At 42.0% G+C, this 22,408-nt stretch overlaps 1 protein-coding gene across 1 annotated transcript in view; it reads left to right on the forward strand.

Moving 5' to 3' along the window:
* Positions 1-3,799: 3,799 nt before the first annotated feature.
* Positions 3,800-22,408, forward strand: part of ANKRD12 (ankyrin repeat domain 12) — a 70,428-nt gene continuing 51,819 nt past the window's right edge. The window contains 1 exon segment of the mRNA XM_050891352.1: positions 3,800-3,865. The gene's annotated coding sequence lies outside the window, so the exon portion shown is untranslated.

A 22,408-nucleotide genomic window follows, 5' to 3' on the forward strand; every position in this document is an offset into this window, starting at 1 on the left:
CTGCAGGATGCGTTACATGTAGTTGTTTACTATATACAAAATTATTTTCACAATGGTAACTCATGCAGGACTGTGATGAGGATTAACAAGGTGATCATTATGGAAGAGTTCCAGAATAGTATAAGAATTAATATATCCAAGTTCTCTTTTCTGTTCTTCAACAGCTGCAGATAATACGCTGTGCTTGCTTTTACTGGTAGTATTCAATATTTTCGCTAACAAATATTAACGGGACGTAATTTCCATTATTCTCAATCCTTTACAGCAGAGGGTTACTAACAGGAATTCTGGGCAGCTGACACTAACCTGTCAAATAATTAAACGCACAATTTTGCAGTTTTGATCTACCGGTTAATATCTTGGACTGTAAGAGTACTGGGTGGTGAGTTAAATGAAAAATGAGTTAACTACAGCAACAGTCAGGACATTCCTTAAACTGGTAATGCAGCAGTAACAGAACTGATGCTGTGTTTTCAGTGGTCTTGTTTGCCCCTCTTCTTGAATGAGGGAAAAATGAAAGAATTCACATCCTATATTCTCCAAATGTAAAAGTGGAAGAAAAAAAAAAGAGTAGAAGAATGCCCTTTAACTGGGGAGGAAAAAAAAGACCACCCAGAGAAGATTTTAAGAAAAATAGGTACAGTCTTGGGAAAGGAAATGAGATTTAGAACGTGGAAGCAGAAGACACGCAAAGAATCCACTGGACTGGGGAGGGTGTGGAAGAAAGTTTGGAGTAATAGGAAACTCCCCTAGATACCCAATGATGTGTTAGATGCTGGATAACAGAAAAGATTTCCATTACCTGGAACCATGTTCTGTCATTAAATAGGAAGCAGCAATGAAGTTCAGTTCCACCTGTGCAGTACATTAGCTGGGCTCACCAGCTGGCCTGCCAGTTACCTACCAGAGGCTAGCACGCATGCTTTCACCAGCGTGACACTTTGCAAGTTCTTAGGACAAAGTTCTTATTTTTAGATTTTTGTACTGCAGTCTGAGATTTTCAGTCATTCAATTACAAGACTGAATTCAGCAATTACACAGTTCAACCAGATGCTGTGCATGTTCGTCTTGATTAAGACCAGGAGTTCATACAGCTGATAGCACAAGATGTTTCATTAGGGAGGGCAGATCAAGGGAAGTACTATGCACACCAACACAGTACAGCTACAAAGGCATTTTGCAGCTGTGCTATATGTAAAAGGGAGGGGCTTCTGCAGACAAGGGGAAGAAACTAATGTAGGGGTAGCAATTAGCAATTAACTGACTGATGCTTTTTATTAGTCCAAGCCACAGTTCTTATAAAAGGCTTAAGGAACCGTATTTTTTAGTTACTGATAGCTATTATCAAATCTTAACATCTGCTGCAGGAGGTGTTGCTCATGAGACTCCCTCCCCATTATCTGAGCTGCTGGCTGCAAACACCTACGAAGACACACTGAAATTCTGGAACTGCACACTGCTAGTGCTGATGCACAAGGATCAGAATGCAGTATTACACTGCTGCGCTACACCTGTAGCCTGTCATGTTTTAAAGTGTGAATCATCAGTATCATCCCTATATAGTGAGAAGAGAAAAATATTCTGCCTTGGGAAGTAGTTCTTACTCCACTTACGCTGACAGTCTATAGCCTGTCTACTCCTCAACCTGCTTGCCACCTCAAGTGATGACCTCTGTAATCAACCCGACATGAAAGAATATGAAGTGAATGCAACTCCCTTTGTTACGCATTCACAGGTGCCGGGATACCTGCTCCTAGTCAGTGGACAGTACTCATGGTACACTAACAGAATCAAATGAAAATGAAGGCAATTGCTTTACAACACAGATGATCTGTACCAGCATTTGTACAGTAATATTTTGAAAGCAAGTGAGAGAAGCTTGCCTGAACAATAAGCTGTTGTGCACGCTGGGAATATTTGAGATTTGTGATGCCATTCTCTACCCATGCTGCAACATGACGGGTGGAGACCAGAACACAGGGGAAGTCCACACAATTAGACGGCCTTAATCAAAGTAATCTTTTAATTCTGAAAAATCCTCATTTCTGACTTGCATAGTAACTATGAAGGAATTCTTGCTTTCTACACAAGAACAGATGAAAGTAATCCAGTAGCAGGCTGAGCATGGCAATTAAAACTACATCAAATGGAAGGGCTTTGTTTAGGTGCCTTCTCAAAACACTACACCTGACAACCCACCTATCTTTAGCACCTTCCAGAAGCAATGTGGAGAGTATTATTTGAGAACCCACAAGTACAGAACCACACAGATTCTTTAAGTCTTACCACATACTACTATTTTAATAAGCAGATGCAACACCTTACACAAGTGCAGACGAATGACCCATTTTTAAGGTTGCAACTAGAACTAATGTCAACCTACTTCTGTAACCCCTTTTGATGCATTTATATGATGTCTGGCTTATTGGCACAAGCAAGACACCCTAAAAAAAACTGTTTTGTTTTGAAAACTGGAAGCGGGCCCAAGCGTCAAACAGCAGGCTGCGCTCGCCTGCGGGGCTAGGGGCTGCATGCCCCCCACAGAAGGTCCTGCAGCTCTTCGCCTGCACCCGCCGGGATGTGAAGCACCGGGCGGACGGGGACTCTGCCTAATCGAGGCATAGGAGGAAACACTGCCCGGGCCACCAGGAGCTGTGAGCTCGTCCTCCCACAGCCTCTCTACGCGGGTGCCCCGAAGGAGAACGGCTCCCCCGGGGCTCTCTGGCACCGCGCCACACGCACCTGCGTCCAGGGGCTTCTCCCAAAAGCTGCGGACCCTTTAACTGCAGCCTGCCGGTACACAGCGCTCCTCTCAGCCCCTGGTGTGAGCGCGTACGCCAGGCAATAAAGCGGCTCCTGCCTGGCGGGGGCAGCGGCCCCTCCTCGCCCGCTAGCGCCCGTACCCCGCCGCACCCGCCTCATTTGGATGCGCTGCCGCTACCGGGCTGCGCCCACCGCGCACGCGCACTGCGCCGGCTCTTAAAACTCACTGCGCCATCGCCGCCGGAAAACCCCTCCCCGGGGAGGGAGCGGCCGCCACCGCCGCGGCGGCGGGGCAGGGGGAGCGGGCCGGCGCCGGTGGCTCTAGGTCGGCTCCCGTCCGGCGGGGACTCGCAAGGCTCTCGTCCCCTCGCCCCGTCCCTGCCCCGCGACCAGGTGCGCCGCAGCCGGGCCGCCGCCATTTCCAGAACGTTCCAGCGACCGCGGCCAAAAGCCCGGCCGCCCCGGCGCCTGCGCACTGCCCGCGTCCTCCCGTCGCCACCCCTCTTCCCTCACGCCCCCATCTCCGGCACCCTGCGAGCCCGTTATTCCCCGTCGCCTGCGTGCGCAGGGGGACGAGGCGCTCCGCCCGCACAGCAGCGAGGAGCCCGGCGGAGGGAGCGCCTCCGTGCCCCTCTCCCTCGGGACGGGGAACGGAGCGGTGCAGTGACGTTGCCCCCCCCCCCCCCCCCTTTTCCCTCCCCAACCGCCGCCCGAGCGGGTTAACGTTCGCGGCAGCGCCTGCCCGCCCGCGTCCCGTGCCCTGTGTGAGGGCCACGTGGGCGGGGCGCGGCCAATGGGAGCTCCGCGGCGCTCGACTCCAGCAGCGACGTTGGGGAAGGGGGGGGTGGTGGGAGGGGGAGGGGAGCGGCAACGGCAGCGCAGGGTGAGAGGGAGGGCGAGAGCGGGCGGGGGAGGGGTGTTTTCAAACCCGACAGCCACAGCGGCCGGAGCCGGGGCTGAGCCCGAGCCCCTGCGCACCGCCGGTGGCGGCGGGCGGCACCCGCTCCCCTGTCGGATCCCCGCGGCCGCGCCGCCACAGAGAGAGGAGGGGGAAAGCGGCGGGAGGAGGAGGACGCGTCCCGCCGCCGGCTCCCAGGAGAAGGTAAGGACCCGGAGCGCAGCTCCCCACCCTTTCCCGGTGCGCGGCGGGGACCCCCCGATCCCACCTGCCGCCGCGGTGCCCGCGCCCGCGGGGTGCCGCCCCCCTGTCTCTGAACGGCGGGCAGCGGGGTGTCCGGGGAGCCCTCACCCGGTGCCCGCCGCGGGGGGTGTAACCGCTGTCCTGCCCTCCCGGGCGGCGGGCACGGCGCCTTCCCCGCCCAGCCCGGCGGGGCGGCGGGCCTGTCGTGCCCGGCAGCGGGCAGCGGCTCTCCGCTGTCAGCCTGTCAGCGCCGCGGCGGGAGCCATGGCCGCCGCTGTCACCGTCTGGCGGCCGCGCCTCTCGCCCGCCGAGCCCAGCCCCTGCCCCGCCGTCCGGCGGGGGGCCCGCTTGCGGCCGGGGGGCGGTGGTGGCGGCGGCGGGTGCAAGGGGCCGGGGCGGCGGTTCCCGCGGGAGGCAGGGCCGGGGCTGTGGGGAGGGAGGCGGTGGCGGGGGCTGCACGGACGGCCGGGGCGCGGGTGCCGAGCGCGGCATGGCGGTGTACACACACAGACACACATACACACACGCACGCCCCGCCGCCCCGCCTCCCTTTCGGGAATTTCGGCAGCTCCCTGCAGCCTCGGGAGTTGCTCCGCCGATTTCGGCCGTGCCGCCCCGCCGGGGTAGCCTGCGCTCGTCAAACCGAGACCCGGGGCGAGCGGGTGAGGCGTTTTTGGCGTCTTCCGTTAAATGCTAAAGGGTGCCCAGTTCTTTTGCAGAATAATACGTTCAGCTGCCTGGTCTGCCAGTACAAGGCAGCCGCCGCTGAGGTGGAGCACAGTAACTCGCACAGCACAGGTGACACTAGGCAACAAAGGAAGGACAAGAAATGAGAGAATGCCAGGCTCAGTTGCACCGTTCTTCATGTTAGTTCTAGCCTGGCTCTCCAGGTACCATCGCTAATATTCAGTCTTTTTTTTTTTTTTTTTTCTTTTTTAAGGACTGGGTAGCTGATAAGACATGAGAGGATTTTCAATTTATTTTTTTTAATTTAAACTCCCAAATAAAATTAGTAGTTTAATATCAGTATTATCAGCTAGAGGTCTTGTGGAGATTGCCTGGACACTGTCACTGTGTTCTATGCCTTTCTTCTGTGGGCCATGTGATGTGGAGGAAAATCTGAATTTTATACCTCTGAATTACAAGGTAGTTTATGGGATAAAGCAGCTCTTTCATGAAGACAAGTGAGTAAGTTGTGATGCTTGTAGGAACAAAAAGCTATCAGACAGATGTGGAACAGTCCAAATGTACTTATGTTCCAGGAAAAAACTGTTTAATCTTGGAACACTAGGAAAGGGTGAGATCATCATGTCTATAAGAAATCATTAACTTTTATTAAAATAATTCACTGTTATTGACATGTCATGATTTGGAGGTGAGGGGCATGTCTGCTCTCTAGTTTTGAAGCAGCAAGGGTTTGGGTGTTTTTCAGTATGCAAGTTGATGGCAGCTTGGTTGTCCTCACATCTTAGTTACTCTAGGTAGGGACATGGTGAGCTACTCACAGGTACTCATGGTGAGCTAAGCATCCTGTGCTTTCTTTACTTCTTCCACCATAATTCTCTGCTATAGTTCAGTGGGTAATGGTCCCCAGAGTAATAGGTCATCAAAATGATGTGAGATGCCAGGGCATTTCACCTGTTCTTATTATTTGAGTCTTGTGCAGATGTTGGGTGTCACTTGCTTTTCTTCATTCTTTAGATGGAAACTCAGACTCTCAGCTAATCTTGTGACTTGATCAGGTAGGGACCTCAATCTCACCCTGTGTGAATTCAGTAGGTTTCTGTGCAAGCTTGAGAAACTGTTCAAATAAAATTGCAGCGTTTGAGGTATAGCAGAATACTTCATTGTGAAGTTAATGGTAAACCCATTGACTATCTGTGTCTTCCCCCTCCCCAATACTTCTGCTTTCCTGTATGTGTCTTGTAACCTAAAATGTCAAGGAGTGGCAGTGTTTTTCTCAGCACCCAGAGGACTGTGGTGGCATTCTTGTGGTATGTTGGTTTTTTGGTGTATGGTATATGAGTCCCTTTTCTGATTTCCTGGCTTTTGTCTGGTAATCATTGAGTGCAGACAGTTGATCAGAGCGCCTTTGGTTCTTTCGTGAAGATGACAGCTCAGTCTTTCAGATATAAGGATTTCTGCCTTTCCATTGCCATCTCTGTGTGTGTTCTTCCACCCAGAGGATTATTCAAAATTATTTGTGAACTCTGAATACTACAGACAGCAAAGCTTAGGACAGATGTTGTGTAAGAAAGCAAGCTCTGTGCAACAAACTTAAGTTCATTTATGGTTTCTCCCAGCAGGCTTGCACAATAGGTAACTTCTTTGAGGAAAAGGTCTTTTAATAAGCAGGCTGAATGAGTGCTTGTATGAAGCTTCAGTGGTTGGTTGGCATTAGTTGCAGGGGGTACTATTACGTTACCACTTACCTTAGAATTAAAAGCATATACTGAAAATGGAATACCTGTGTTATTTAAATTAGAGGTCATCAATCATAGTCTCAAACAGCAGCTTCTTTGCACCATTAAGTGTCTGTTTAAATTGCTACAAAAGCCATGAACTGTTGCAGCTTTAACTTAACTAGATGGAAAAGTCCTGGATATCCTTTTAGTGGAAATACGGGCGCCTAGAAATGGCTGAGCTAGAACTTCTTCCTCAATATTGGGCATACGGATATATGAAAACAAATTCTATTTGTTGAACTGATTTACCATGTTTAGATGATCTTAGGCTGATGAAGTCGTCTGGAAGACTAGCGCAGTTGGTCCTCTTTAAAATTGGAAAAACCTATTGATCACAAAATATGTAATGATTAACCTGCTACCACACTGTTAATATACACACTCAGAACAACTTACTTTTGACATTTTTTGGATCTTATCTTATGAAGAGGTGGGCTGGGCATGAATGTTTGGTGTTTCTTCTTTTCCGTGTTCTGTTGCAGATGGAGTAGTATGTGTCGATTGGTCATTTAGTCTCCAAATCAGACTATATTTTTTTAACTACATCATTAGACTCTACTTAGACTCTAGCGACAGATGGTATGAAATAAATATTAGCACAAACTCTATCTTGCATTTTGTGTTATGACACTGAATAGTTTTATTAACAGAATAACAGAAGTCAGAGCCCTGCTAACATCTTTAGTTTTTTTTCTTACAGTTCATTATTATTCCAGAACCTAGAGAAGTCTTAGAAAGTTCCTCCATAAGCTTATGGAGCCATACTTTGTATCTTAGCTATGCAGTTGAAGACCTTTATTGCCACCTTGCATAAAGCCTAAATATTCATTTAAAGAGAGACTTGAAGCCCTTGAGAGTATGACTTTGCCTTGGCTTATTTTGGGTTATCTCCCTGGATCTGACAAAGCATCCTTATATCTGCTGCAACTGCTTTTATCTTGAGCAAGCAACAAATGAATAAACTCTCCTCAGTTTCACGGCTGCTACTCAGAGTGCTCTAGGTAGTGATAATGTCACAACTGGATTGGTTTCACACTGGTTTATGCTAAGAAAAGCCATTAGCAATGTTAGAGACAGAATTATGAGCTGTATTAGAGGCAAAAAGTAAAAATGCCAGCTGAGGAGGAAGACCTGAGATATTTTCTTCCCTGCTCCTGTCATGTGCTTTCTACTTGCCAGTAGCCTGGTGGAGATGGAGGGTATTGGAACCACTTTCTTCTTGTCCTATGTCTTGCATTCATGAGGCTGGAAAACATCAGAGGTAGAAAGCACTTTTTTCCCCCCTCTCTGAGCTTCAGAATGTATTAAACGCAACAGAAACCGAATAGCACTTTGCATTTCCAGGAGTATTGTTGTGGTAGAAATCTTAGGAAGTTCCATTGCTTGATGATAGCAGAAATGAGCTTACTTACATGAAGACATTTCCTATAGTTTCCCTTCTCTTTCAAGCCCTTTTGTGTTAGCCCTACTTAATAGGTGTCTGGCTTTTCAAACCTTTCAAGCTCTGATAGATAGATAGATAGCTTCCTTAGCCGATTCAGGGAAATATCTTTCTCTTGTTTATGTTTGCTTCAAGATTGTGTGCAACAAAGAACGCAAACTGAGAGAAATCAACTTTCTGTGGTGCTCTGCACTGTTCAGCAACCTACTAATCTGGGTTCTTACTACTAGTTTAGTGATAAAGGGAAAATGGAAAATTCATTTAGTGATACTCTCTTTCTAATGTGGGTAATGCTAATCCATTCGTCTTCTGACTTCAAGAAGGGCCAGGTGTCTTGACAACTGTATTACCTTTTTTAAATAAATAAAAAAAATTGTCTTTTGTCTTGAAAATAACTAGTTCTTTGCTTTCCAGTCCCTTCGATTCTCTAGATGACATAGTAAAACATTAATGAAGGTTAATTGCAGTACTCACTGTACTTTTACAGCTCTAAATAGTCATACTTGTATGCAAACAGTATTCTGGTTATTCTCTGTTCTCTGTTTCCACTCCATCTGTTCCCTCACTATCTCTTTTCTCCCAAAGAAAAACTATTTCTGTAAAGGAACTGGCATGTGATTTCGTTCTGTTACTTTTGTGAAATGTGGTGATGGCCGAGAGGTGGCAATAAAGACTGTTGAATATTTTGCATGTCTTCACAACTTTGCCGGGACAAAAACCTCTGTTAATGAATTGGGACCTGTAAGTAAGCCTAGTCAGAAGCTTGCTTTTTTCCCTGCGTCTGCCTCTTTAGGTCTTTCTCATGAACGGTAGCAGTGTTGGGAGTTCATTTGCTTTTAGGCCGTGAAGGGCCTTTGCGTGTTTTTAGGTTATGTTCCTTCTGGCAGTGCTGCAGATAAGTTGTGGCTTTTCTTGTTTTTAGGTTGGCAAACTATCATTAGCTTGTGAAGATTTAAATAGAAATTACTGAGGTTCTAGTAATATGGTATAGAGTAGTTTTGAAATCTCTTGTCTTGCAGGTCTTTAGAAGGTTTCCAGAGGGTATATAGATTCCTGTAGAAGGAATTTGAACTTAATTGGCAATAGGCTTGCTTATCTTAAGTTTGGCAAAGTACTGATAGAAAGGCTTTTAAGTTTTTCTTTGATAGGCACTGTGCTAATGGAATAGCCTCTTAGTTGACAAAGATCTACTTAGTTACATCTTTAAGGAATAACCAGTAGATCAAAACTGAAGTTTACAATTCCACTTCTCCATTTAGCTTAAAGGGAGTATCATATTATGCTAAACATCTGTGCAGGTGCTTCCTTTGAACCCGTAGCTCATCCTAAAAAAGTCTCAAGAGGAAGCACCTGTGAACATACAAGTTTTTAGACTTGTAGATTAAAAGGGAGGACTAATGGATTTTGCAATAAGTGTCTTTGGCTCCTAAGAGCCAGAGTTCTTGGGCAAGCATGACTCTTTCTTTTCTTTCCCAGAATAGGTTTCCTCTTTATAGGATCAAGAATCTCCTTTATTTCGAGAGGCTATTCAGAATAAAGGGAGATCCCTTCAGACACTCTGGAAGCTTATGTATGTCTGATTCTCAGAGTAAAGAGGAGAGGTGGTTTTTCCATGTAAATGTTTGTTTAGACAGCTAGGTATATCCCTCAGTAGGAATATGATGTTTGCATTCTACACAGCTGTCTTAATGATACGATTTAACTTGAGTATGACATCAGTACTCACAAGCTACACAGGTTCTTCTAGCCACCTGTGTAAGTCTTTGTTGGAATAAATGCTGTCCTGACTACATAGCATAAGTTGCTGGAGAATATAGAAGACTTAAACCTTTTCATATGCTGTATGTATCAACAGGAGGAGAGAACTGCCAGTAGACATGCTGCCGCTGAGGTAAAGAACATCTGCATTTCTAATTCATGGAACAGCATGATAGACTAGTTGAGATCAGAAGGCACCTCTGGAAGTCATGTACTCCACCCCCTGCTCAGAGCAGGGTCAGCTAGAGCAGATTGCTTATAGTCATGACCAGTTGAACCTGGAATTCACCCCAATAGTATGAGTAAAATGTTGTTAAGTTCTAATTTTAGTTAGTCTGTTGGGATTCCTTGCTGAACCTGTTGCTGAAGGCTTGATAAATTGTAAAACTGTCAAACATTTTTTTTTTTTCCAAATGTGGAATAGAACTTTTTTTCAACTCTTGGTAGGTAATGTGTTTTTCCTGACTAATTTCATTTTTGATAGTCAAAGGATGCATTCTTCTTTTACTGCCTGTGTGTGGTAGTCTTGTAAAGCTGTGGTGCATTCTGCAAAGTTGTGCTATACAGATTCTTAATGAAGTCTTTTTTGTTGTTGTTGTTTAAATGACTAAATAACTGGTTGAATAAATAAGTGAAATGAAGTGCAAAGAAGCCTTATTAAAACTGCAGTTTCTGATAATTTTTTTTTAAGAAAAAACAAATACATGTATGTGTTCTCTACATTGTTTGTACTAGAACTTACTTGAAAGTCTCTTCCAGTGCCTGCAACTCAGAGTAAGCCTGAGTGAGAAACTGAAAGTGAAACGACCTTATTTTCTACTGCCGGAGACATGAAAAGTAGCTAAAGCATAAATATTAATAAGAACATTTCTTCAGAAATTATCATTTGAATATTGATAACATCTGAAAAGAAACTTAATAATATTTTTGATCTTGCAGAATTCCTTTCACGGAGAGAAAGAATTATTTATTCAACCAGTTGTATTTGTACCCTCATAATTCTGTTTGTTTCTTTCCAGTGCTTCCTTGCAGAGCAGCCAGCCATATGTAAAAACAATAATGCTAGTATCTTCCATGAAAGACAAAGGGTTGATCTGAGAGTAGAGAAATGCACTTGAGAATAAGACAGTACTGACAAACATCCTTCAGATTCATCTTGAATTCTAGCACCAGTTGCAGTTCCTTACTGGCCCACGTGGAGGAATGCTGTAGAAATAGTGTATGTGGTTCAGAAGGAATGATGCCCCTTGTCACTATGTGGGAGCCATTCCTGCCACACTGAAATGGGAGTCAATGTCTGACTTCTGGAAGGCAAGTTTATCATCATTTTGGGGAGAGGCAATGCTTTTTTTATTTGTTTCTGTTTGTTGCTAATGCTAGGAGATAACCCTGTTCCTAAATGTTCATTTCTTACATCTTGTCCCTCCCAATTTGGGGCAGGAGATGTGTACCTGTATGCATAAAAAGAAGCTTCAACACAAGTCTCTCAGAATCAGGGAGGATTTTCTCCTTTTAAATAATTCCTAACCATTCTCTAATAAAAACGTCATCTGGTTTATGTTATGCAAGTTCCACAAACTTTCAGCTTTGGTAATTTAAGCTGTTTAATTTAAAATCATTTTTTTCATAAAATATTAACTTAAATGCTTTGAATGCAGCACTTTTCTTGGGTACTAAGAGGAAATTATATGAGAAAATAGATAGTGGTGATAGAATGACCTGCCTTTTTTGCAAGATAATACTGGCTTATTGATGAAGATTCTGCCATTCTTGTACAATCTGGGATGCTGTTGTGATATCAAATGTCCTACTGTTTTATGCTTTTCCAGAAAAACTAGCATTTTTCCAACCTTGTTGTGAAAATTATTAATAAATTAAGGCTATGATTTTGCAAGTTCATTTGTAATGTACGTATCCAGTCCACATGCTTCACTATTAAGCAAGCCCACAGCCCTTCAAAGACTTCTCTGAAACAATGGATAATTCTGTAATCTTAAGCTGGTGGGACTTCTGTTCTGAAAGTTTATCCTGAATATAAATACCTGTGTGATTGAGGTGTGAATTGGAGAGTACCTATTGTAAAGACAGTTCCTTGGCCCTGTGTATTTCTTTTACTAAACAACTAACATTTAGGATTTCCGACTTGTTAAACTAGTTGTGTTCAAAAATAAAAGTGAAGAAATAATAGTATTTGATCGTACTTTTTGTTCCTTCAGATACCTTCTCATTCAAGGCTTCCCCATTTCAGCTGTCTGTTTATATCAAATCTTCTTTTGGGATTCCTGTTGCAAAGAACCATCTTCCCCATTCGCCTGTTTTCAGAGTTGTGCTACCCTGTCAGTTTAGGCCATGTTTGTCAACATTGTTTTTCACCCTAAACAATACTATGTAAACAAATTAATTCCCATAGCTTTTTTTTTATTATTTTATTTTTTATTTTTTTAAGTCAGGAAGGAGTTCAGTGTCCTAGGAGCTGTTCAAGAGTCAGCTGGGAAAGAATTCATCCCCTCCCTACTTCTTTTGTTTCATACCTTTTCTCAGCACCTTACAGAGTCTTTGGAGGCAGTCTCTTGGTGTCTTCTTTTGGATGGGGCTTTATGCAGATGGGTTTCCCAGGTTTTTGATCCATGAATCTAAGTGATTCTTTGAGAGTGTCCCATCCTTTGAAAATTACACCTTTTTGGATACTTGGACTTTAGTATTCTACTGTGAGGTGTTAAAGTACAAGTAGAGCCTAGCACACTAATTTTCTTTAGTTTTTCCATGTTCAGTTATCTATGTGGAGGAACATTAAAGGTCACTTGTAGATAGGTGGGATCCTTTTGTTTCTTTTCCTCTGTCATGTTCTGTTAATAATTTTTACCTCTTATATGCTAAGCAAGACTAGATTGTTTGGCATAGCACCTGCAAGGATATTGTGACAAAATGTTAGTTTTTATGATTTTTTTCAGTGCCTTGGCAAGACATAAACAGTAATTAATTCCATATGCATTTAGAAGTCTGGTACCAACAAACTGCTTTGATTTTTTTCATAATCTTGACGTGCGGAGTGACATTTGCAGTGGGAGGATCTCAGAATCTATTTGAGACTAGAAACTTTAGAGAAAGTAAAGGAAGAAAATGGGAGTGTGTTGCAAAAGAAGTGGAACGAGGGCTTCTTGTTCGTATTTGCATGCATTCTTGCTGTATACTACAGTGTCACAAACCTTTATGTTCTGCTGTGTCAGAAATGCTGTCTGCCATATATTAGAGCAGCACTGCTCATTTGCCTTTCTGCAGATAGCAGAATGGGATTACAAGTTGATGGTTTTTGGTTGGGACTCCACTTTAAATAATGAACCAGATGGATCTCTGGGGATAAATTGCAATTGTGCCGTCTAGGATACTGCTCCAAGAAGGAGTCCTATTGCAGAAGTTCGAGTAAGTTCTCTAACTTAGGAGGAGGTTGCAGGAACAGAAAAGAGGGTCCTATGTTGAAGAAAGTTGAGTACTGACCCTGAAAATTACCAATTTTCAGTCTGTTTTGGAATTCAGGTAAGATACAGGCTTCTTATGAGCATTTGCCAAGTGTTTTCTTCACTTGTGGATAACTGCTTTGAGACTGTTTTAGCTTTTTCCTTCAGCAGTGGTAGGGAAGAGGAGTTGCTTGCAGAAGCTGAAACTGAAGTCACTAGTAGCTATGGTCTAACCAAGTATAAAGTACTGTCTAACATGCAATAATCTGAAAAATAAAGTCTGTAATGTGTTATGGGTATGGCAAATTGGTCAAACTCCTGACTTGATTATTTCTGTGAACTTAAGTCACCATCTGTAAAATGAAGGAAATAATGCATTCTCATTTTCCAGCAGTATTGTGAAAATAAATTAATGTCTGTGAAGGGAGGGGGGGCCCTAACCCTTATTATTCCCAGTTTTGATTTATGGATAATAAGTTCTGTGGTGTTGTCCAGGATAGGTCCTCCTTTTTATTTAGGATGTTTTTTAAAATTAAAAAAAAAAGTGTTGTAGTAATTTCTTTCTCTTTAAGAAGGTAGAAATCAAGGCAAGCTGAAATAGCAGGGAATCATGGTATGAGTGACAAATAGATTCTCTTTCTCTGGAAGCAAGTGAAGCCACTTGCTGCGTGTGTTTCTGGTCAGTGGTTCCTCAGAACTTCACCAGGTTGTCAAAAATTTTTCACACAGCAACAGAAGCAAGGTTCTTCAATTGCGATGACAATTTGCCTTTGCCAGTAGTAAGAATGATCACAGAAAGCTGAAGTCCACTTTTTGCCTTGAGTGCTACTTAAACATTTCAGCAGGAGCATTAAGGACTAAACTAGCTTAAAAGAAATGTTCAGCAAGTGAATATATTTGTTGATCATGTCCAAGGAAGTATAAATAAAATCGGAGTTGTAAGTTACCCTAAAAATCTGATTTGTTTTGTCTTGTTTTGTTTTTACTTTCAGAAGAAAATCAGTGCCAGTGCATTGGTTTCATTCTGACAGGTAGATTTTGGAGTTTTAGTTAAAAGTGTGTGAGGTGAGAGATGTCCAACGCTACTCCAATAAGAGTTTCAGTCCTTACTTGGTTGACATTTATTGTAAGTGTAGTTGCAAGAAGACATTATAGAAAGAAGTGCAGGTATATTTCTAATGATGAGCTGTGACATCAAAGAGGAGCCATCTCTTGCTCAGATACAGCTGTTATTAAAGCATGATCTATCTGTAATTTATAAAGCAGTAGTACCTTTAAAATTCAAGTCAATCTGTGTAACAGATCTCAAAGGCATATTGGGGTGTGGTATTTTCAATCAGTGAGTAAGATTTTGTAAATTAAATTTTGGGTCAAAGTTTTTTCTTATTCCACGGTGTGCTGCTTGTAAAACACCGCTGCATGATTTATGGGTGCCTACAGTTAGTCAAGAATAGGAAGGTTTGTATTTTCCATGGTTTCTTTTACCCTTTTCTTTTTCCTGCTCAAGTAACAAACTCAACCTGGTCTATGTAAGGTACATCAACAGCTGAAAATGTCTGACTGACTAGATAACTGAGGGACCTAAATGACCTCTAGATGCCCCTTAACTTCAACTATTCTTTAATTCTATGAGCAATGAAGTTCTTGTGTTCTTTGGTAAGCATGTGTTTAGTTTACTAAAACTCAATCGGAAAACTACAGATTCAGTCATGCTCTTTAATGGAGCGTATTTGTTAGAAAGAGGTTGACAGGTCTAGGTGCTACTATTAGCATGGAAAATAAATTGAAGAGTATTGTGAAATCTGGAACTTGACATTTGAAACCAAGCAGAGGTAAACTCAGGCTCTTAAAACAGGTATTTGAAGGTGTTCTGGGTAGGAGCCCAAGGTCCTATATAGGCAAGTGCAACAAAACCCCTGCAAAGAGTCTTGTTTGGTTTTTGCATAGGAAAGAGTTGTATGTCCTCTCATTTTTTTGCTCTTCCTAGTAGAAATTCCTAGACTATGAGATACATTCTTTATTTTGGTAGGAAGTAGTGGTGAGTTCCAGCTGAAGTATTGGAAAATCTTTCTTGCTGCCTGAGTGTCGGCTGTTTTTTAGGGACTTCATCCTAGTCCTGTGTAGTGTAGTCTGGCATGCAATGAGTAGGTAATTCAGAGTATATTAAAAGCTGTTCTGGAGATTATGAGTAGTCACTGCCCATTCCTATTTCACTGTTCAAGGACACCTTTATAAAATGGGGTTCAAATATTTTATTTTCTTATTACAGAAAGATTTGTGCAATCCTTGTATGTTTGGATCTCAAGTATCTAAACATTTCAAATTAAAATGCAGAAATACTCTCTGATAGGACAGCGAGTCTAGGAGTCCATTCCATATATTAGCTGGGATCTGAGGAGGCTCCAAAATACACATATCCAAGTTATCTCATGGCATGTATTTCTGAAAGGTGTGTTTATGTTAGGCTGGTGTTTTGTTTTCTCGGATTTTTAGTGTATCATCTAAAATCTGGTAGGGAGAATTACTGCAGGGGAGGTGTAAGGCACTTTTTCTGAGGTTGCACAATAGGTATAGCAAAGAAAGGAGTAGAACTGATCTCAGTGTTGCATGTTCTAGCCACAAAGTCATCTCAAGTATTGTGCAAGTCTTAAAGGAAAATTGTAATAAAAATAATTGCTCACCTCTGGATGAAAAGTGTTTTGTCATATTTTATCGTCAAATGCTGTAAAATCTGCCAAATTTGTGACTCATGTCCATGCTGGGTACTGCATTTGCACTTAATACCACAACAGACTGTTGCCTTAGGCACCGTTAGTTTGAGACTGTGTTGGAGCTTAGTTCTTTCATCATAACTCGGACACTGGAGTCTGCATGTGCTGAACTGTCACAATCATGTGTGAAAAGAGCTTGTGAATATTTTCCAAATAAAAAAGTTCTTGTCACCTTTCATGTGTAAAAACCACAGGATGTATCATTCGGGCACTGTTCTCTCCAACATACTAAATTGATGTGCTACCTAAAGCCAGTAGTATTTAGTAATTTGTTTGCTGGTTACTGCTAGAGAACTGAATTGCAAGTACAATGAGACACCATGGAGTGCAGGGAAAAAAGTGCCTGGTAAATTGTTCTGTTTGTTATATTTTATGGTATTTTAGTGCACACCACGTACAGGAAGTGGTGATGGTAAAAACTCAGTCTTAAATAGTATAACATACACAAATAGCCTCTTATTTCATCTTTTCTTACGCAAAATGTGTTTTCCTTTAAGCTTATAAAGGACAATATGCTTCTAGCCTGCAGCAGGAGGCAGGCTTGCCAGTAGGGCATACTGCAGTGTATGTTTAGCCCATTATAGCTGCATATGTCTAATGTATTATCAGCTTTTGAAAAAAATGTTTATTATATAGATCTCATACCTACTCAACTCTGACTTTAGCACCCTGGGAGTTAAGTTGTTCAGTAATCCTACTTAGCAGTAATATGCATGCTGGACTTCAGCAGCACCCTCGGTCGCTAAATGATTGGGAGGAAGTCTTTTTTTGGGATCAATGTAACACTGTTTTCATAGGACTTTGCACAAGAAGCCTAAAACTATTTTTGCTCAAATGAAGCCTTTAATAGCACTTTCATTGTCTTCGTTGTAAAGATCAAATAAACTGCTGCAATCATTCTAGAATAGCTGTGTTTATGTAGTCCTCTGCAGTGAAGACCTTGGTACAAAGACTAATAGTTTTGTGGCTACAATCACTCTGAAATTTTGAAATTTCAGAACAGTATTTTGTATAATGTTCTAATGAGATTTTTAAGTGCGTGCCTTGGGCAATGTCCCATCCTTTACTATCATTTTGACATTCTCATGAGACATCAGCAGTGTTTAAGACTTTGTTTCTATAAGTGTGTCTGTCCAAGGAGGTAATGGAAAACTGACCACAGTAGTAAGCCTGTCATTCTCAATTAAAACTAAAAGGAGATGGAATGCTTGTGCTTTTTTACAGGGCCACAGGAATGACAAGACTAAAGAGTTTTGGTTTGTGTTCCAAGTTCTGGGGAAAAAAATTCTCGTGTGTTGATCATGGAGTCTCCTGTGCTTTCCTCCCAAGTGCAATCCCTTCTTACCTGTCCTCTCAAGTTTCTCTCTGTGCTGCTGCCTCATCACAGTCACATTCTCTCATTTAGCTAAGCTGAAGCTTTACTCCTCACAGGTATACTTCTGTGTGGGAAATATCAGGTAAAAATATAAATGTTCTTTTCATACATGTGATGTTTAAATTCCCAAGCCAGAAGAGCCCAGCTCTGTACTACTGGACTTTACTACCCTCCTACTGTGTGTTGTACCTGAATGGTCTCTTTCCCCACAGTTCCAAATTCCTGGTCTTGTGCCTCTTAGCATGTCCCCAGCCTCTAACCAAAATATCCCAAATAATCTCTCGTTCCGTGTTGAGCCCTTTTTTCTTACTGGACACTGTAGGTGAAAAGGTAGATGCTGATCTGATAACACATGCATTGCAGTCTGACCGGGAGGTGTTTCATTGTATAGTAGTAGGTTATGGTTGAGTAACTATCTGTATGGAAACACTGAGTTCTGTAAGAAGAAAAAAAATTGACAATGCTGCTACATGTCCCATCACAACGTTTCATTTAGCACTAGTAATGCTGCAGTTTAACCTCTCTTTTGGAAAGAAATCATGTCTCTAAGTTGTTTGCTGAAGGATGCTTTTATTGTGAAATAAAATACTGAAGTAATTTGCACTTTCCTGATAAGAAGAAAAAAGAACTCAAAGAGTGTTAAACTTAGTTAAATGAACACCTTTTTGCTTAAACTCTGCTCCTTACAGTATTTAAAAAAGCCCAATTTTCTGTGGATATTGGTCCTTTGTGCTATACCCATTCCCTTTCTCCCAGTGCATTAACCTCAACTGCCTTTGACACGCCCACCAGAATACAGATAACATTTGGCATGGCTAGGCAGGAGCTACCTACATACTTCTTAATTAGCCAGTATGTACATACGGGTTCTGGCTTTCTCTGAACAGAACATGTAATGTTGGCTTTTGCCTGCTTTTCTGTCAGTTCAGCTATCTCTCTCTCATAATCATCCACCAACTTTTTTTTTTCCTTTCCATAATAGACTCTTAATAGCTTTGAGATCTAGATCATAGCAGTCATTTCTAAATAAACTTGGAAGAGAGAAGGTCTTGGGGGTGGGAGGGAGGAGATCACTAAGAGGAAATCTAGGTCAGTGTCTTAGTTTGAATCAGGAATACACATTTAGAGTGACTGTCCTTATCTCACTGTAGTTTAGTTTGCTCTGTGCTTCAGAGCTTGATTCCTCCTGTTTTAAGCCGAGAGATGTGTTCAGGAATGTGCTGAATGTGCTCCAGCCTTTAATGTGTGTTTAGTACATGGGACTGCACTAGAACTAGTCCAGAGCAAAACTGCTAAATGTGACTAGTGTAAATTCTGAATTTTTGTTACCAGCTGTTCCAATCTACAGATCTGCTCTTGATAATTCTGTACTACTTGCTAATGTAGATGGAGTCTTAGCTGTCATTTTCCTAAGTTTAATTTTAGCAAAACATTCTGAAGCAATCCTATCAAATATTTATAGCAGAAATTTTGTACAGTCAATTCACTGTTTCCCAGTCTGGAGTAAATCCCTATTGGAAGAGAGGGATATTTTTCTTCATTTTTTTTTTTCCTCTGCAGATGAAATAAGATATGGGAAATATAGTAGCAACAGAGGTAGTTGAGAAGATTGCCTTGTGCTAGATCCCCTGCTTTTTAAATGCAAATGCATTCTAGAGCTCAAGGATAAATGCAATATCTTGGAAAGTAACCCGTCTACTACTAATATTCTCATAGAAGTTCAGTCTTGTGCCCCATTGATTTGCTATAATAGCAGTCAGGTAACCTTCAAGATCAACTGTACAACAGGGCTACCAAAGAAAACCTTCCCTAAGCATCGTGTAACTTTTTGCCGTATGTGTTATGGGGAAGACATGCAGGAATAAGAAGGTAAGCATGCATTGTAAACCAGAAAGGAAACAAGTAGTTCTGTGAGCACCAGAACTAGTGATGCTTTATTTCTTATAGATTTATGTCTTATGGTTGGTTGACTCTGGTAACATGCAGGTCTCAACTGAAACTTCCCCTGTGACTAGGGCAAAAGAAGGAAAGTGGTTTATAAAGGCCATCTCATGTGGAGTTTTCTTACATGCAATATGGCATGAAGCTCGTATTGAAACTTTCCCTCGGGGAAAACAATGACAGATATTATTACTATTATTATCCACCTTTTTCCATGAAATTTGTGAGTGCTTAATAGATTTGAAATTTTTTTTCTGCTGTCAAATTTAAAGAAAATCCATCTACAGGCTTGAAAGTCATTGGTGAATTATACATATGCATGTAACACAAACACATGGGCCTCAGTTTCTTAGGGGACTGGGCTGAAAGCAAAAACTCATATAAAGGGATTGAACAACAGTGGCAGCGGTGCTGTTGGAGTACTGCATGAATTCTCTGGATTTTTTACGTAGGTGAAGGCATGCCCTTTCATTAGTGCTAGATGTAAGCTTATACAAAATTAATACAGTAACTTGGTGGTATTAGAGATTTATTATATGCCTAATTTTCTGTAGCTAGTTATATCTGAAATTCTGGTGGTTGGTGAGGTTTTTTAATTTGGTTTTTGGGGTGGGTTTTTTCATGAAATAGTCCTAGCTTTTTATATCACTGCCTGTAGATCTGTCAAAACGCTTACTTTTGTTACTTTAAGGAGAAAATAGAGTTTTTTAGTTCCTTTAGGTGAAAAATGATTGAGAGAAAAGTTTAATGGTATTTCAAATAATAGGACATTGATAACTGATAATGAATGTGCAGGAAAGATGTCCAAACATAAAATCAGAATATCGGATTTTGTTAGATGCAGAGAAGTTTCTTTAGTAGGAAACAGATTCTATGTTTTATTGAAAAGCTTGAAATAGATCAGTTTGTTAGAGAAAAAGCACAGCTGTGCCTGTTTGTCAGATGAAAAGTGATGGTGCTGCTTGTTGTGACAGAGGAGAATCATTTGAATGTAAAGAGTTTACCTTTTAATTTAGGGTTCTGGTGATTTGAAATATGCCATCAAGACTGCCTGATAAACCAGTAATTGCATTAAGAAACAGCCCTGAAGGAAACTCAAAGCAGACAGATCTAGGTTTCCCTGAAAGAACCTGCTAACATTCTACATTTTCACTTTGAATGCAAATGTTTGTTGACTCTGTTCAGAACATGAGTTGGAACTGCACTGAACTGCAGGCAAATGGAAATAAAAGGTCAGCAAAATCACTTCTTCAGGTCAGAATTTTATTGTAATATATACCATGTGATCATGGATTGAGTAGTTTGCTTACATTTCTGCACCATAGTGGTATCTTATGAAATAAAAAAACCTACCCTTTATGAAAAGTATTTTTTTTTCTCAGCTATTTGAAGCATTTTTGTCTGTTTGAAAACTGTTTCACACAGGGATTGTGAAATAGCAACCTGGTACATAAAACACTTAATGGAAATACTGCTGTGTGTCAGTGTGATAGTTGAGATGGTGTCACGGATGAGTGATTTAGGATCCTTAAAGAATCTGTAAAAGTGCAACTTAACAGAGTTTGATGGCAAGGTTCACTCTGTTACTTACTACGTGGGAGAAACATACAAAGGAAGATCGAGTTAGAATGGATTTTTCTTGATTTGCACAGAGATCGGAGTTGCAAAAAGGTAAGGGACACCCTCCAGTTGAGTCACGAGGTTCAGAATGGACCCCCTTGCTTTCTAAACTCCTAATGGAGCTTAGGTGTGGCTAGATCCAAACCTAGTCTCAAACCTTCTCAATGGTTTATATCTAAGAGATTCAAAGGGTAAGGAAAACCTCCTCTTGAGTCACGAGGTTCAGAATGGACCCCCTTGCTTTCTAAACTCCTCCTCAGAGAGGAGTCTAAGTGCGGCTGGATGCAGTCTTAGTCCCAGACTTGGTTGACCATTTATGTCTAAGGAAATTATATGTGCATAATCAGTCCTTTATATCACTTAGTTAGGATTTCAAAGTTTAGCATGCAATTAATCACTTACCGATCCATCCACGTGTCTGGTGTTAGTTTGTTCCAAAGCTCAAGCTCACGGTTTCCCGAAACAGACTCAGGCATCGAGTCTTATAAAAAGAAATAATTTAATAGTGGTACAGCAGCAGGGTCAGCTCCAGCTGAGTGCCCCCGAGGGCTGGGGGGGTGAAGGAGAAGAAGAGGAAAGAAGGAAGGAAAAAGGAAGGATGGAACAACCCAAACAAAGAAATTCCTGGGCAATTATACCCTTACAGATTATTCACCCGCCCCTCGTGCATTCTTCACGCGCCTTCCACACGCCCTTTGGTCCAATAGTGATTCTGGCCTGACCCCTTCTGACTCCTGATTGGATTCTTTCACTGTCTCCAGACAGGCCATTCGTTATCTTGTCTGAGTTGCAGGTGCTGTTGACGATTGTAGCCTTGAAGCCTCCTTATCTTCTAATTTACGCTGGCTCTGGAGGCCCCTGTTTTGACTAAGTAGGTACACATTCAGTAAATCTGAGTGAAAGTTTACAGCTTGTGGCCTAAGATTTCAGCAAATCTAGCTACTCATGCTGAGTAAGTAAAGCTAAGCCAACAGCATACTAAGTCACACAACATTATAACTTCAAGTGATTCATTCTATTTAAAACTTACTTATTTAAGCTAAACGACTAATATCTCTTAACATTGAGAGGCATCCCTGCTCAAGGGGAGAGTTGCCTGGCGTGCAGTCCAGTTGCCGTCCAGGGACAACTCAAATTGGGCTCTTCCAACAACCTGTCGGTAAAAGATCTTGTTGTTGGAGATCAACGCCATGCAGCCACGCTGCCTAGCAGGGAGAGCTCAAAGAAGGCTCACTTAGGCTGTCATATTTATGGGATAAAGTGGTTCGCTCATAGTCAAATTGCACACAATGGGAGAGGAATGCATGAGACTCCTTGTACCCACACCTTTCACTGTGTCGCTCTGCTCCTTTGTGGGTTTCATAGAGGTGTTCTTGGCCTGACTGCGGCTCAGGGCTTTACCTCCTTTGGAACCTGTACTAAACTGCTGCAGGTTTGGTTAAGGGGGGTCAAGTGCATCCATCACAGATGGTTCTGCTTTAATAATCCAGTATGTGATATTCAGTTTTAGTGAACTTCCAAAGCAGTTTTCTCTTCAAAACATAATTGGCTTGGGGTCAAGAATTGAATGAATTCACATTTAATTTTGATCATGTGGTGAAGAAAATGGAAATATCCTATGCTTTCTGTTTTCATTTACTTATATTTGTGTATTATTTGTGCTAACTATTATTTAAAA

Source organism: Gymnogyps californianus, chromosome 2 (assembly GCF_018139145.2).
Source record: "Gymnogyps californianus isolate 813 chromosome 2, ASM1813914v2, whole genome shotgun sequence".
NCBI lineage: Eukaryota > Metazoa > Chordata > Aves > Accipitriformes > Cathartidae > Gymnogyps > Gymnogyps californianus.